General features: G+C 39.0%; 3 long non-coding RNA genes across 4 annotated transcripts in view; 1 reads left to right on the forward strand and 2 right to left on the reverse strand.

The window, feature by feature from the left end:
- Positions 1-2,875: 2,875 nt before the first annotated feature.
- On the forward strand, positions 2,876-14,110 carry LOC115432979 (uncharacterized). 2 transcript variants are annotated; one of them, XR_003937280.1, is made up of 7 exons: positions 2,876-2,974; positions 3,452-3,562; positions 3,656-3,743; positions 5,625-5,684; positions 6,839-8,170; positions 9,264-12,675; positions 13,802-14,109. It is a non-coding gene; the product is annotated as an uncharacterized LOC115432979 (long non-coding RNA). The 2 variants fall into 2 exon arrangements; XR_003937279.1 differs by having other exon boundaries at positions 6,839-12,675; positions 13,802-14,110.
- The window catches only part of LOC115432971 (uncharacterized), a 30,790-nt gene continuing 19,601 nt past the window's right edge, over positions 4,040-15,228 (reverse strand). Inside the window, exons 8-9 of the long non-coding RNA XR_003937278.1 lie at positions 5,537-10,220; positions 4,040-4,369 (exon numbers count right to left, since the gene is read on the reverse strand). This is a non-coding gene — a long non-coding RNA (uncharacterized LOC115432971). The remainder of the gene's footprint in view (positions 4,370-5,536; positions 10,221-15,228) is intronic.
- Positions 12,490-15,221, reverse strand: LOC115432988 (uncharacterized). Its single transcript, XR_003937282.1, has 4 exons — positions 15,126-15,221; positions 14,555-14,665; positions 14,374-14,461; positions 12,490-12,587 (listed from the first exon to the last, which is right to left on the reverse strand). It is a non-coding gene; the product is annotated as an uncharacterized LOC115432988 (long non-coding RNA).

Consider the following 15,228-nt stretch of genomic DNA (forward strand, 5'->3'; position numbering starts at 1 on the left):
CAGTTTACGATGATATGTAGATGTACTGAAAAATAACCATTTTGGATATAAGAGGTTTCCACCCGACAGCAACCATATGTGGAAGACTGCCTTTCTTGATATTTTTATGGCATTTATGTTATTTACAGAATTTCCACAGCCATTTTGAGAATGCTAATGTGATTTTAAAAACCTTCTCATCACTTTTTGGTTTCAGGAAAGATCAAGCAAGAAGGGGAAGTGGGCTGCCTCAGAAGTGACATCCTCCCAGCAGAGCCGTGGGCTGTCTGTGGACTGCAAGCGTGGGTAGTGCAGGAGACTAAACGCCAGAAAGTAGATGAGAGAGAGGTTTGAAACACTGTTTATGTTTCACCAAATGTTGATTTTGTGAGAGCAAATTCTGCCAGAGAGAGCAATGAACAGTTTGAAGTGTGGATATAAGAAGTAGGATTTGCAGCTCACGGCAGTTTCAGCACCAGGCAATTAGAAACCCTAAAAAAAACAAAACAAAACAGAAAATAAGCAGCAAGGAGATGAGGAAAACTGGAAAGAAATATGACTGACCTGAAAACTTAGAATCAGAACCAAAAAACCTAGTTTGACCAGCAATCAACCCAACAATATCAACTAAAAACAGAAACTAGTGGAAATGCTTTCCCTATAGATTACCACATCAGCACCATGTCATATATTTCACAAGTACATTTTTTTTTTTTTTTTTTTTTTTCCAGTCTTCAGTGCATATATTTCTAACCGACACACACCTGGATTCACATGACACAGGGGCATTGTAAAAGTCTGGCAATGTTTTCTGCAGCACTAAAAAGTATACCTGGGTAATTTAACACAACCAAATGGGACACGAAGTGATTAGTTGCAACATTTGGAGGAAAATGGTCACAAAGCTGCAGTATGATTTACTTTTAGAAATGCTGGATTTGAGGGGAGGCACCAAACTAACAACATGGCCTTGCACATGAACTGTAAAGGAATCTAACTTCATTTAATTTGTCTTTTCAGCAGCTGAATGGAGAAATCACAACACTGAAAGAGAATCTGAGGAACAGTGGCTTCAGCTGGAGGAGAAGTTTCCAGTAGCGACACTTCACTGAAAAACTCTTCAAGACATGCACTATTATCAGCCCATGCACCTGCGTATTAGAATCAAAGTTCCTGTGTGAACCTACAAATTATTATATATTTTTTTAATATTAGTGATTGTGTGTTAACTATGATTTACTAATTGTGGCATCAGTATATTTTCCCAGTGTTTACATCTATACCTTTTTTTTTTTTTTTTTTTTAACAGCCCAGCCCTGTTTATTCCCACTATATACATACATATATATATATATATATATATATATATATATATATATATATATATATATATTTTTAAACAGTTCATCGCCTTTATTTTCATCAATGTCATCATTTCAATGCATGCCTATTTTTATGTGTTCACAGTCCAATTTGCCTTTTAATTTATGTTTTTGATTAATTCATGTACATTTGTATATAGTGCCATCTAGTGGAGAACATTAGATATTACTAGTGTTTCATTACTAGTGATATATTACTAGTATTTCACATGAACAATTGGATTATTTTCCTCCCCCTCCTTTACTTTCCTCTTCCTTTTTTTTTGCTGTACTTTGTTTTATCACGCGTGCATCTCATGTGACGTGATTCTTGGAGCAAACCTGCAATAGTGTAGTTCATGAGTTTGTCCACGAGATGGCGCAAATCTCAACTTGCTGTGTGAAGTTATTTCTACCAAATAAAAGTAACACAATAAAAGCGTTGTGAATTCTGAACTACTGGGTTGATGCCTCTTATTTTTACTTGTCAAAATACACACTTCTTATATTGTGTAATTTTGATAAAAATAAAACAAAATGAAAAAAAAAACTCCCATTCTGAATTTTTCTTTAATCAAATTAAAATCTAATTATAAGACCCTCTGTAAACCCTCTGTAAACCACCTATGTATTCACTATATGGGCAAATTACCGTCTGTACACAGAAAACATTGACAAACAGCATTGTCTCATGTTGTAAAGTCATTGAGCAGATGATGAGATGGGACTTTATTTACAGAAAAGTTGATTGTATGTCCTGAGTCTGTACTTAGAGTTCTGTCTGAAATACAGCTCAGTGGTCCATCTAATGTCACTGAATTATAATTCAAGACTGTGAGATCAAATCTCACCTCAGTATGTGTTTTTCCATGATTGCATCCTCACTATTAAAGGTTTCAGGTTGACACATTTCTCCTACTTGTGCACAAATGACCACTTCCTTATCTGATGTTGAACTCAGTGGATTAAACACAGGACACATGACAAATAACATTTTTGAAATTGTGACATCAAGTCCTGCTCCAAAAGAAGAGTAAAAAGAAACAGAATAAATTCAACTTTCAAATGAATATTACCAGATAGCTCTGTGGATTAAACCTGCAAAAAATTCATACTCTGGTCCCAGGGACAGGGAGTTCAGTACCTTGATACTTCATATATGATTTTCTGTGTTTTCGGATTGAGAAAAAACCCCCCCACACAATTAATACAAGTTCCACCACCTCATTATCAGCTGATAATTTTCCCTTTCTTTTTCTTCCATTCTCTTCTTTCCATTTTCTTCTTTGTCATTCCATATAAATATATATAAATCTCATATTTTTTCATCTCTTTTTTTGTCTGTCAGAAAATAAATCTGCAAGTGTAGTTTGTGTTTTGTTGTCCGTCTGTTCTCTCTCAGTATTTATTTAATACGAGAAACACCAACTGTCTCTCCCACACTTAACGTTACAAATAATAACCAGCAGATGGCAGCACCGCACCAGCTTAACATCTCGTTAAACTAACGCGAGAGGATGACTTCACTGTGCGCAGGCGCAATTACTCGCTAAACAACAACAACAACAGCAGCCAACAAGACAACAGCAACAAACGAACGGCGAAAATCTTGAGTGAACGTCTCCTAAACAGAGGTAGTTCTTGGTTTAACCTGCAGCTTGGGGTATATTTTATGCGAAAAATAAGTGTTAAAACAGAACAGCTACAGTTAGTCACATGTACTCCAAACATACCACACGTGTATTCACGAGCAGCTCCACGCGTGTAGAAAAGCTAAGGTGGCTAAAGCTAATATCTGTACATAAAAACATGTCTGCTGTGTGCTGTCGACTACATTAAAATATTAAATAAATCTCTGCTCTAACATACATTGTATTTTGTGTGTCTGTTGAATGACACAGGTCTGTCCTAAAATGTCTCTGTTTACAATCACATCAGTAATATGGTATCAAATCAAGTTTAATATTCGAGAAGATACTCTGTCCTCAGATACTCTGTTCATACAGTGTGTTCTGTTTGAATCATGTTGAATCAGACTGTGTCATTTTTTAATCATCTCTAATCTAACTAATCCTCCTGTCTAATTTGGAAATGTGTGTGTTTCCATCCAGGTGTAGTCAGTGAATGTAGCACCATACAGACAGTGATGGAGATGAGCCACATCACATGGACTGTGAAAGGAATGACACTTCCAGTGTCAGTATGGACTTTCATATTAGATGGTATATGTTCATTAAATCCATTTATTATGCAAATGTCATCTTCATGTTCTCTGTAGGATGTTCACAGTGCGCTGTTATTTATCTCACTTGTAGTTCTGCTGCCTCAGTGGATGAGATGATGGAGATGGAGGAACATCCTACAGAAGTGATACCAACACCTCCACTGCTCTGATGCTGCTGGGTGAGATATTTTGACTTTATTGCGTTCTTTTTTGTGTGAAATATGGATCTGGAATATGGATTTTGGGGAAAATGTTTGGAAGAACAAAACCAACTAAAGCAACAAAGAGTTAGGTTGTCAGTTGCTGTGTGCTTGTAGTTTATAATTAGAGCCTGACCGAGATGGGATTTTTGGGGCCGATACCAATATAAATGATAATGGGGCAAAAAAAAAGCTGATATCTGATATACTGGCCATTAAGCAATATATTGGTCAATATATGAAATAAGAGCATTGATATACACAGGATATATACTGTACATGAACATAAATTATTATAATACCCAAAATATGAATCAACACAAAGAAGCAGAAGACTACTAAATTAAAATAAGGAACTTTAATTAGTAACACTGTCAACATAAGGACTGTAAACCCACTGATAAATAAGAAAAGGCAAAGGCAAACTACAAACAATGATAAATAAGACAAGGCAAACTGTAAACACAATGATAAATAAGAACATTTGTAGTGTTCTTTGCTTTGCTGGTGCTGGAGCCCTGGCTAACTCTTGCACTGCAGATGTTGCATCTAGTGCCTGTGGAGTCTTTTGTGAAGTGGCTCCACACCTTACTCTTCCCCTCTGCCTGTGAAATGAAAATATATACATTTAATACATTTTGGTTATTAACATAGAATTTGATTCTATACTTGGCCGTTTTAAAATGGCTGCATTTAGCTGAAAGTGATAATACATAGGCTAATGTGAGGTGTTCTTAAACTACTACATTATGTGTTTTTAAAAGGCTTATTCACAAAAACATCTTATCAATATCAATTAGTCATATTTACCAGCGAATGAAAAGTTCCATCTGCAGCCACTGGGTATTTGCAAACAGCTCAAAAATAAATGCTGAAGCAAATATTAAAAAGTGAAAAAACATTGTCTACAAACAAAATAAGAAATAATCAAACATGCATTATGCATTAGACAAGGGACCAAACTACATTTTATGGAACAATGTAGCTGCTCTCAAAACATGAAATTACAACTACAACTTGGAACCTTTTCAAAATTATTTTAATGAAGACATTAACTTGTGAATTTATGAGCCCCGGTAAATCGTGCTTGACAGTATGAAGTGAAGTGGGATGCTGTCTGATATTAATGATGGACATGGGAGTTATATGTTTATTTCACAAAGATGCAACTCACATAACTTTAAAACGTCGTGTAATAGTCTATTAGATATTGAACATGTTGATTAACAGTTGCATCTTTGTTTATCTCACAAAGATAATTTACCCAACTTTAAAACACTGTGTAATAGATCATGGTGTACATGTTGATTAACAGTTGCATATGTCTTTGTTTATTTCACTGAGATGCAACTTACACAACGTTAAAGCGCTGTAATACGCTCTTTAAAACTTGCGTAAAAAAACTAGTACCCTGACAGCATGTTTCCGCAAGGATGTTTTTCTCATGGGACATTAAAGTGTAGCATTTGTTTTACAAAGTCACAGCTTAGCATGGAGTAAAATAAGTGCAGTTTCTTTGGCCGTTTTCTCTCTCCTTCTCTGCTGCAGCCGAGTGAGTGTAAGAGGTGTTGATGCACTTTGCTGGTCTGTGTGTGAGGGGGAGGGGCCAGGTATTCGGGCAGTGTGCAGCACACAGACACAGTGACAGAATGTCGGCGCAGCAAAAACCTTAAATTAATATATCAGTTACATATTGATCGATTAATGGGTGATAAGCTACAATCGGCCGGCCTCTATTTCTAATTATAGGTTATACTGTGCTTTTCATCAACCTTTCATAGAATAGATGGTCCTTCTCATTCCACATGTTCTCTGTAGGATGTCAAAGTAATGTCAGTAATTCTTTTGTCCCACTTGTAGATTGCGAGGATGAAGTCCTGGAAATGGAGGACCATCATACAGACCTACTGATGCTGCTGGGTGAGATATTTTATCTTTATTACTGAAAAGCTTTTTTGAGGCCACTGAATGCTCCAACTGTGTGGTGGTTTTGTTCTACTGAGTTGGTAGTTTCCTCTGTTGACTCTATTAATGCCAGAGAAGTTGCTCTGTTTGGTCTGAATCAGTACTGACTTTGAGTGAGTAGTTTATGTTTATCTATGAATTTGTCCAACTGTTTTCTGAATATTTTTTTGTAGCATTTGTGAGAGTTAGATTTATCCAGGTTTTCTACAGTCTGGTTGTGTGTGTTAATGACTCAGATGTCTGCTGTCTAAAATCTGACTGTGAATTTGTCCCATAAAGGCCCAGTTAAATGGATGAGACGCGTTTTTGTCAGATGGTTTATTTGCTGAATTGAGGTAGTAGTAGCAGGTGTGTAGTTTGTGAAATGGTTGTTCTCCCAGATTTGTAAGTTTGATTTGGTTTCTAATGCAGACATAGTCCAGGTTGACTGTTGGTTTCCAGAAATATGCATTCCTGACTGTCTGAGTTAAATTGGATGAAATAGTATGTTTTATTTGGAAGGGTTTTAGAGGAGTGTGAGGTTTTGTACAGTGTGGTTGTGAGTGTTAATGTGTGAGAGATTAGTGTTGTGTAAAAGCTGAGTGAATTAGTTCCAGTGAAACAGATGAGATGGAAATGTGATGTTTTTGTTTGATGTGATGTGTTGTTGGGCCTGTGGTCCTGTGCAGTTGTGTGAAAAGCAGTGAGACAGGAGGCGTTAGTGCCCCGGTGCTCGGTGGCTCAGTGGCTTGGTCCTTGGCTGTTGTCCGGCCGCCTGTCATCGGCAGGTTGAAGGTTCAAGACTCGGGGGAGCTGAGTATCGGGAGCGGACGGAGAGGGAGGGGCGGAGGGGGCCTAGACCCCTCTGCGTTTCCTGAGATGTGTCAGGGAGGGGTTATGGAGCAGGAGATGATGAGGAGCTGGTGTTTTAGAGTAATGATTAGTGTTTGTTTAGTATTTGAGGTTCCATGAATGTCTTGTGTTTTTTGAAAGTGTATTTGTATTGGTTGTGTTTTGAAGCTATTGAGTAGTTTTCCTAATGTGACGTAACTGAGTTGAATTGTCTGTGTAATGCTATTGGTGTGTTTTTTTGAAGGTTATGTTGAGTTTTTGTGTTGTTTTTCTTCCAGGTTGTGATGGCGGCGGCGGCAGCGACGACGAGGACTACTGCGGCAGCGGCTGGCCCCTGACTCAAGTTATGTTATTTGTTGCCCCTGTGGGTAAGAAATAGCATTTCTTGGGTGTGAAAGGGGTGGTGCAGAAGTATTTTTTTCACCTGTTTCCTGTCTTTTTCAATAAAAATTTTTGTACACCCCCCTGGTTTTCATGTGAGGGCTCATTATGAGGCCCTAGTTTCATCGCGCCCTTACCGAGCAAGCCCAGGAATCGAACCACCGGCCAGCCTCACAGTAGTCAGTTGTGTTTGTGCCACCGACCTTCTGACTGAGCTATCTGTGAGCTACTAAAGAAGTGTTCGGAACTTGTATTTATTGTATTTTTTTGGCCCTCAAAGTGTGTAAAAGCTCACATGTTCTCTGTGGGTCTTGAACTAACTACCTTTGAGTGCAGGGGATGAGTCTTGCACTAGTTTTAACCACTGAGCTATTCTATCAGTTGAGATTGTGAATTTGGAAGTGGTATTTATTGTGTTTGCTTCCGCTCCTCTGTTTTTTGGGTGAAAAGCAAGTACCAGAGCGGGACTTGATCTCACAACCTTGGAATCTATAGTGAAAGTGTGCCTTTTGCCTGATGCTTAGACCACTGAGCTAAACTCAAGGTTAGGAAGTTGGAGTCAATTTCCAAGTATAAGAAATGTATACAGCTGAAACCCCAAGGAGCGAGAAGGGACGGAAATTTTGAAAAAATAGATCCCGCTGTGGGATTTGAACCCACAATCTCAAAAGTTGTAGGATTGTGTGACAGTTGTCCCATTTCTTAACCACTGTGCTACAGCTGAATTGCTGATGTGAGAGGTTTTTTTTTGGTATTTGACATGTGAACTTGAACTGTGAGGACAGACTCTGCTCCATCTCCGAGTAGGGTCTAGGCCTTTGGCTCAAACAGGTCAGGAAGGGGAACTGAACCAGACTGAAAGTCATGTGAAGTCTGTGATACAGACAACTCACCACTACACCAGCCTAACCTGCCATGTGACAGAGTCTGGTCCACACCAGCTCTGAATGGAAAGTGTCCTGACATTACTTCTGTTATGATTTGATGCTTTATCAATAAAATTGGATTTGGATTATTCCAAATCCAAAGTTCAGTGTTTTCTCCATGAAGACTGATGTTTGTAGTGCTGTCATTGGTTTAATGTATTACCCGCATATATTTTTTTGTTAGTGTTTCTGTAAAGTCCTGTACCAGTTTTAGAGCACTGAGATTTTACTAGTTAGTATTAGTTGATTGGTCCACTTATTATTTTTTGGGTAACAGTCATCGCAGACTCTATCACATGGCAGGTTAGGCTGGTGTAGTGGTGAGTTGTGTAAAAACTTAAATGTTCTTTGCAGGTCTTGAACTAGCTCCCTTTCAGTGTAGGGGTTGAGTCTCATACTGGTCTTAATCACTGAGCTATTCTGTCAGCTATTGAGGAAGTGTTCGGAACTTGTATTTATTGTGTATTTTTTTGGACCTGAAAATATGTAAAAGCTCAAGTGTTCTCTGTGGGTCTTGAACTAACTACCTTTAAGGTGTAGGGGATGAGTCTTGCACTAGTTTTAACCACTGAGCTTTTCCATCAGCTGATACTGCAAATTTGGAAGTTGCATTTATTGTGTTTGCTTCTGCTCCTCTGTTTTTTGAGTGAAAAGTAAGTACTAGTGCAGGACTTGATCTCACAACCTTGGCATCTGTAGTGAAAGTGTGCCTTTTGCCTGATGCTTAGACCACTGAGCTAAACTCAAGGTTGGGAAGATGGAGTCAATTTCCAAGTATAAGAAATGTATACAGCTGAAACCCTGAGGTGTGAGAAGGGATGAAAATTTTGATCCTGGTGTGGGATTTGAATTCACAATCTCAGAAGTTGTAGGATTGTGTGACAGTTGTCCCATTTCTTAACCACTGTGCTACAGCTGAATTGCTGATGTGAGAGGTTTTTTTTTGGTATTTGACATGTGAACTTGAACTGTGAGGACAGACTCTGCTCCATCTCCGAGTAGGGTCTAGGCCTTTGGCTCAAACAGGTCAGGAAGGGGAACTGAACCAGACTGAAAGTCATGTGAAGTCTGTGATACAGACAACTCACCACTACACCAGCCTAACCTGCCATGTGACAGAGTCTGGTCAACATCAGCTCTGAATGGAAAGTGTCCTGACATTACTTCTGTTATGATTTGATGCTTTATCAATAAAATTGGATTTGGATTATTCCAAACTGACATTCACAGTGCTGTCAGAGGTTTAATGTATTACCCGCATATATATTTTTTGTTAGTGTTTCTGTAAAGTCCTGTACCAGTTTTAGAGCACTGAGATTTTACTAGTTAGTATTAGTTGATTGGTCCACTTATTATTTTTTGGGTAACAGTCATCGCAGACTCTATCACATGGCAGGTTAGGCTGGTGTAGTGGTGAGTTGTCTGTATCACAGACTTCACATGACTTTCAGTCTGGTTCAGTTCCCCTTCCTGACCTCTTTGAGCCAAAGGCCTAGACCCTACTCGGAGATGGAGCAGAGTCTGTCCTCACACTTCAAGTTCACATGTCAAATACCAAAAATAAACCCTCTCACATCAGCAATTCAGCTGTAGCACAGTGGTTAAAGAATGGGACAACTGTCACACAACCCTACAACTTCTGAGATTGTGGATTCAAATCCCACACCAGGATCAAAATTTTCATTCCTTTTCACACCTCAGGGTTTCAGCTGTATACATTTCTTACACTTGGAAATTGACTCCAATTTCCTAACCTTGAGTTTAGCTCAGTGGTCTAAGCATCAGGCTAAAGGCACACTTTCACTACAGATACCAAGGTTGTGAGATCAAGTCCTGCTCTAGTACTTACTTTTCACTCAAACAACAGAGGAGCGGAAGCAAACACAATAAATACAACTTCCAAATTTGCAGTATCAGCTGATGGAAAAGCACAGTGGTTAAAACTAGTGCAAGACTCATCCCCTACACCTTAAAGGTAGTTAGTTCAAGACCCACAGAGAACACTTGAGCTTTTACACACGTTCAGGTCCAAAAAGACACACGATAAATACAAGTTCCGAACACTTTCTCAATAGCTGACAGAATAGCTCAGTGTTTAAGACCAGTATGAGACTCAACCCCTACACTGAAAGGGAGCTAGTTCAAGACCTGCAAAAAACATTTAAGCTTTTACACAACTCACCACTACACCAGCCTAACCTGCCATGTGATAGAGTCTGCGATGACTCTTACCCAAAAAATAATAAGTGGACAAATCAACTAATACTAACTAGTAAAATCTCAGTGCTCTAAAACTGGTACAGGACTTTACAGAAACACTAACAAAAAAATATATGCGGGTAATACATTAAACCTCTGACAGCACTGTGAATGTCAGTTTGGAATAATCCAAATCCAATTTTATTGATAAAGCATCAAATCATAACAGAAGTAATGTCAGGACACTTTCCATTCAGAGCTGGTGTGGACCAGACTCTGTCACATGGCAGGTTAGGCTGGTGTAGTGGTGAGTTGTCTGTATCACAGACTTCACATGACTTTCAGTCTGGTTCAGTTCCCCTTCCTGACCTGTTTGAGCCAAAGGCCTAGACCCTACTCGGAGATAGAGCAGAGTCTGTCCTCACAGTTCAAGTTCACATGTCAAATACCAAAAAAAAACCTCTCACATCAGCAATTCAGCTGTAGCACAGTGGTTAAGAAATGGGACAACTGTCACACAATCCTACAACTTTTGGGATTGTGGGTTCAAAGCCCACAGCGGGATCTATTTTTTCAAAATTTCCGTCCCTTCTCGCTCCTCAGGGTTTCAGCTGTATACATTTCTTATACTTGGAAATTGACTCCAACTTCCTAGCCTTGAGTTTAGCTCAGTGGTCTAAGCATCAGGCAAAAGGCACACTTTCACTACAGATTCCAAGGTTGTGAGATCAAGTCCTGCTCTGGTACTTGCTTTTCACCCAAAAAACAGAGGAGCGGAAGCAAACACAATAAATACAACTTCCAAATTCACAGTATCAACTGACAGAATAGCTCAGTGGTTAAAACTAGTTCAAGACTCATCCCCTGCACTCAAAGGTAGTTAGTTCAAGACCCGCAGAGAACATGTGAGCTTTTACACACTTTGAGGGCCAAAAAAATACAATAAATACAAGTTCCGAACACTTCATTAGTAGCTCACAGATAGCTCAGTCAGAAGGTCAGTGGCACAAACACAACTGACTACTGTGAGGCTGGCCGGTGGTTCGATTCCTGGGCTTGCTCGGTAAGGGCGTGATGAAACTAGGGCCTCATAATGAGCCCTCACATGAAAACCAGGGGGGTGTACAAAAATTTTTATTGTAAAAGACAGGAAACAGGTGAAAAAAAAACTTCTGCACCCCCCCCTTTCACACCCAAGAAATGCTATTTCTTACCCACAGGGGCAACAAATAACATAACTTGAGTCAGGGGCCAGCCACTGCCGCAGTAGTCCTCGTCGTCGCTGCCGCCGCCGCCATCACAACCTGGAAGAAAAACAACACAAAAACTCAACATAACCTTCAAAAAAACACACCAATAGCATTACACAGACAATTCAACTCAGTTACGTCACATTAGGAAAACTACTCAATAGCTTCAAAACACAACCAATACAAATACACTTTCAAAAAACACAAGACATTCATGGAACCTCAAATACTAAACAAACACTAATCATTACTCTAAAACACCAGCTCCTCATCATCTCCTGCTCCATAACCCCTCCCTGACACATCTCAGGAAACGCAGAGGGGTCTAGGCCCCCTCTGCCCCTCCCTCTCCGTCCGCTCCCGATACTCAGCTCCCCCGAGTCTTGAACCTTCAACCTGCCGATGACAGGCGGCCGGACAACAGCCAAGGACCAAGCCACTGAGCCACCGAGCACCGGGGCACTAACGCCTCCTGTCTCACTGCTTTTCACACAACTGCACAGGACCACAGGCCCAACAACACATCACATCAAACAAAAACATCACATTTCCATCTCATCTGTTTCACTGGAACTAATTCACTCAGCTTTTACACAACACTAATCTCTCACACAGTAACACTCACAACCACAACCTCACACTCCTCTAAAACCCTTCCAAATAAAACATACTATTTCATCCAATTTAACTCAGACAGTCAGGAATGCATATTTCTGGAAACCAACAGTCAACCTGGACTATGTCTGCATTAGAAGCCAAATCAAACTTGCAAATCTGAGAAGAACAACCATTTCAACAACTACACACCTGCTACTACTACCTCAATTCAGCAAATAAACCATCTGACAAAAACAGGACAAAATGCGTCTCATCCATTTAACTGGGCCTTTATGGGACAAATTCACAGTCTGATTTTAGACAGCAGACATCTGAGTCATTAACACACACAACCAGACTGTAGAAAACCTGGATAAATCTAACTCTCACAAATGCTACAAAAAAACTATTCAGAAAACAGTTGGACAAATTCATAGATAAACATAAACTACTCACTCAAAGTCAGTACTGATTCAGACCAAACAGAGCAACTTCTCTGGCATTAATAGAGTCAACAGAGGAAACTACCAACTCAATAGATCAAAACCATCACACAGTTGGAGCATTCAGTGACCTCAAAAAAGCTTTTCAGTAATAAAGATAAAATATCTCACCCAGCAGCATCAGTAGGTCTGTATGATGGTCCTCCAATTCCAGGACTTCATCCTCGCAATCTACAAGTGGGACAAAAGAATTACTGACATTACTTTGACATCCTACAGAGAACATGTGGAATGAGAAGGACCATCTATTCTATGAAAGGTTGATGAAAAGCACAATATAACCTATAATTAGAAATAGAGGCCGGCTGATTGTAGCTTATCACCCATTAATCGACATCGATCAATATGTAACTGATATATTAATTTAAGGTTTGTGTTGCGCCGACATTCTGTCACTCTATTCCTGTGTCTGTGTGCTGCACACTGCCCGAATACCTGGCCCCTCCCCCTCACACACAGACCAGCAAAGTGCATCAACACCTCTTACACTCACTCGGCTGCAGCAGAGAAGGAGAGAGAAAACAGCAAAAGAAACTGCACTTATTTTAATCCATGCTAAGCTGTGACTTTGTAAAACAAATGCTACACTTTAATGTCCCATGAGAAAAACATCCTTGCGGAAACATGCTGTCAGGGTACTAGTTTTTTTTTCCACGCAAGTTTTAAAGAGCGTTTTAATGTTGTGAAAGTTGCATCTCAGTGAAATAAACAAAGACATATGCAACTGTTAATTCTCTTGTCCACCATGATCTAATATCAGACTATTACACAGCGTTTTAAAGTTGGGCAAATTATCTTTGTGAGATAAACAAAGAGGCAACTGTTAGGGTTAGGGTTGTCCATCATTAATATCAGACTACTATACACTTCACTTCATACTGTCATGCAGGATTTACCGGAGTACATAAATTCACAAGTTAATGTCTTCATTAAAATAATTTTGAAAAGGTTCCAAGTATTTAGTTGTAATTTCATGTATTGCATGTTTTGAAAGCAGCTACATTGTTACATAAAATGTAGTTTAGTCCCTTGTATTAAGTCTAATAATGTGATGCATGTTTGATTATTTCTTATTTTGTTTGTAGACAACTTCTTTTCACTTTTTAATGTTTGCTTCAGCATTTATTTTTGAGCTGTTTGCAAATACCCAGTGGCTGCAGATGGAACTTTTCATTCGCTAGTAAATATGACTAATTGATATTGATAAGATGTTTTTGTGAATAAGCCTTTTAAAAACACATAATGTAGTAGTTTAAGAACACCTCACATTAGCCTATGTATTATCACTTTCAGCTAAAAGCAGCCACTTGTTTTTATTTTAAAACGGCCAACTAAATCCTATGCTAATAAAATGCATTAAATGTATATATATTTTCATTTCACAGGCAGAGGGGAAGACACAAAAGACTCCACAGACTCAACATCTGCAGTGCAAGAGTTAGCCAGGGCTCCAGCACCAGCAAAGAAAAGAACACTACAAATGTTCTTATTTATCATTGTGTTTACCGTTTGCTTTTCTTGTATCATTGTGTTTACAATTTGCCTTTTCTTATTTATCAGTGGGTTTACAGTCCTTATGTTGACAGTGTTACTAATTAAAGTTCCTTATTTTAATTTAGTGTTTATTTTAACTTTGTGTTGATTTTGGGTATTATATGAATTTATGTTCATGTACAGGACATATCCTGTGTATATCAATGCTCTTATTTCATATATTGACCAATATACTGGTTATCGGCCAATATATCGGATATCAGCTTTTTTTTTGCCCCCATTATCATTTATATTGGTATCGGCCCCAAAAATCCCATCTCGGTCGGGCTCCACTTATAAACTACAAGCACACAGCAACTGACAAACTAAACTCTTTGTTGCTTTTGTTCTTCCAAACATTTTCCCCAAAAGTAAGATCCATATTTCACACAAAAAAGAACGCAATAAAGTCAAAATATCTCACCCAGCAGCATCAGAGCAGTGGAGGTGTTGGTATCACTTCTGTAGGATGTTCCTCCATCTCCATCATCTCATCCACTGAGGCAGCAGAACTACAAGTGAGATAAATAACAGCGCGCTGTGAATATCCTACAGAGAACATGAAGATGACATTTGCATAATAAATGGATTTAATGAACATATACCATCTAATATGAAAGTCCATACTGACACTGGAAGTGTCATTCCTTTCACAGTCCATGTGATGTGGCTCATCTCCATCACTGTCTGTATGGTGCTGCATTCACTGACTACACCTGGATGAAACACACACATTTCCAAATTAGACAGGAGGATTAGTTAGATTAGAGATGATTAAAAAATGACACAGTCTGATTCAACATGATTCAAACAGAACACACTGTATGGACAGAGTATCTTCTCGAATATCTAACTTAATTTGATACCATATTACTGATGTGATTGTAAACAGAGGCATTTTAGGACAGACCTGTGTCATTCAGCAGACACACAAAATACAATTTATGTTAGAGCAGAGATTTATTTAATATTTTAAAGTAGTCGACAGCACACAGCAGACATGTGTTTTTGTGTACACATATTAGCTTTAGCCACCTTAGCTTTTCTACACGCGTGGAGCTGCTCGCGAATACACGTGTGGTATATTTGCAGTTCATGTGACTAACTAGCTGTTCTGTTTTAACACTCATTATTCGCATAAAAATACCCCTAGCTGCAGGTTAAAACATGAACTACCTCTGTTTAGGAGACGTTCAGTCAACATTTTCGCCGTTAGCTTGTAGCTTTTGTCTTGTTGGCTACTGTTGTTGTTAAGCGAGTAATTGCGCCTGCGCACAGT

The sequence above is a fragment of the Sphaeramia orbicularis genome, chromosome 2, assembly GCF_902148855.1.
Source record: "Sphaeramia orbicularis chromosome 2, fSphaOr1.1, whole genome shotgun sequence".
Taxonomy (NCBI): domain Eukaryota; kingdom Metazoa; phylum Chordata; class Actinopteri; order Kurtiformes; family Apogonidae; genus Sphaeramia; species Sphaeramia orbicularis.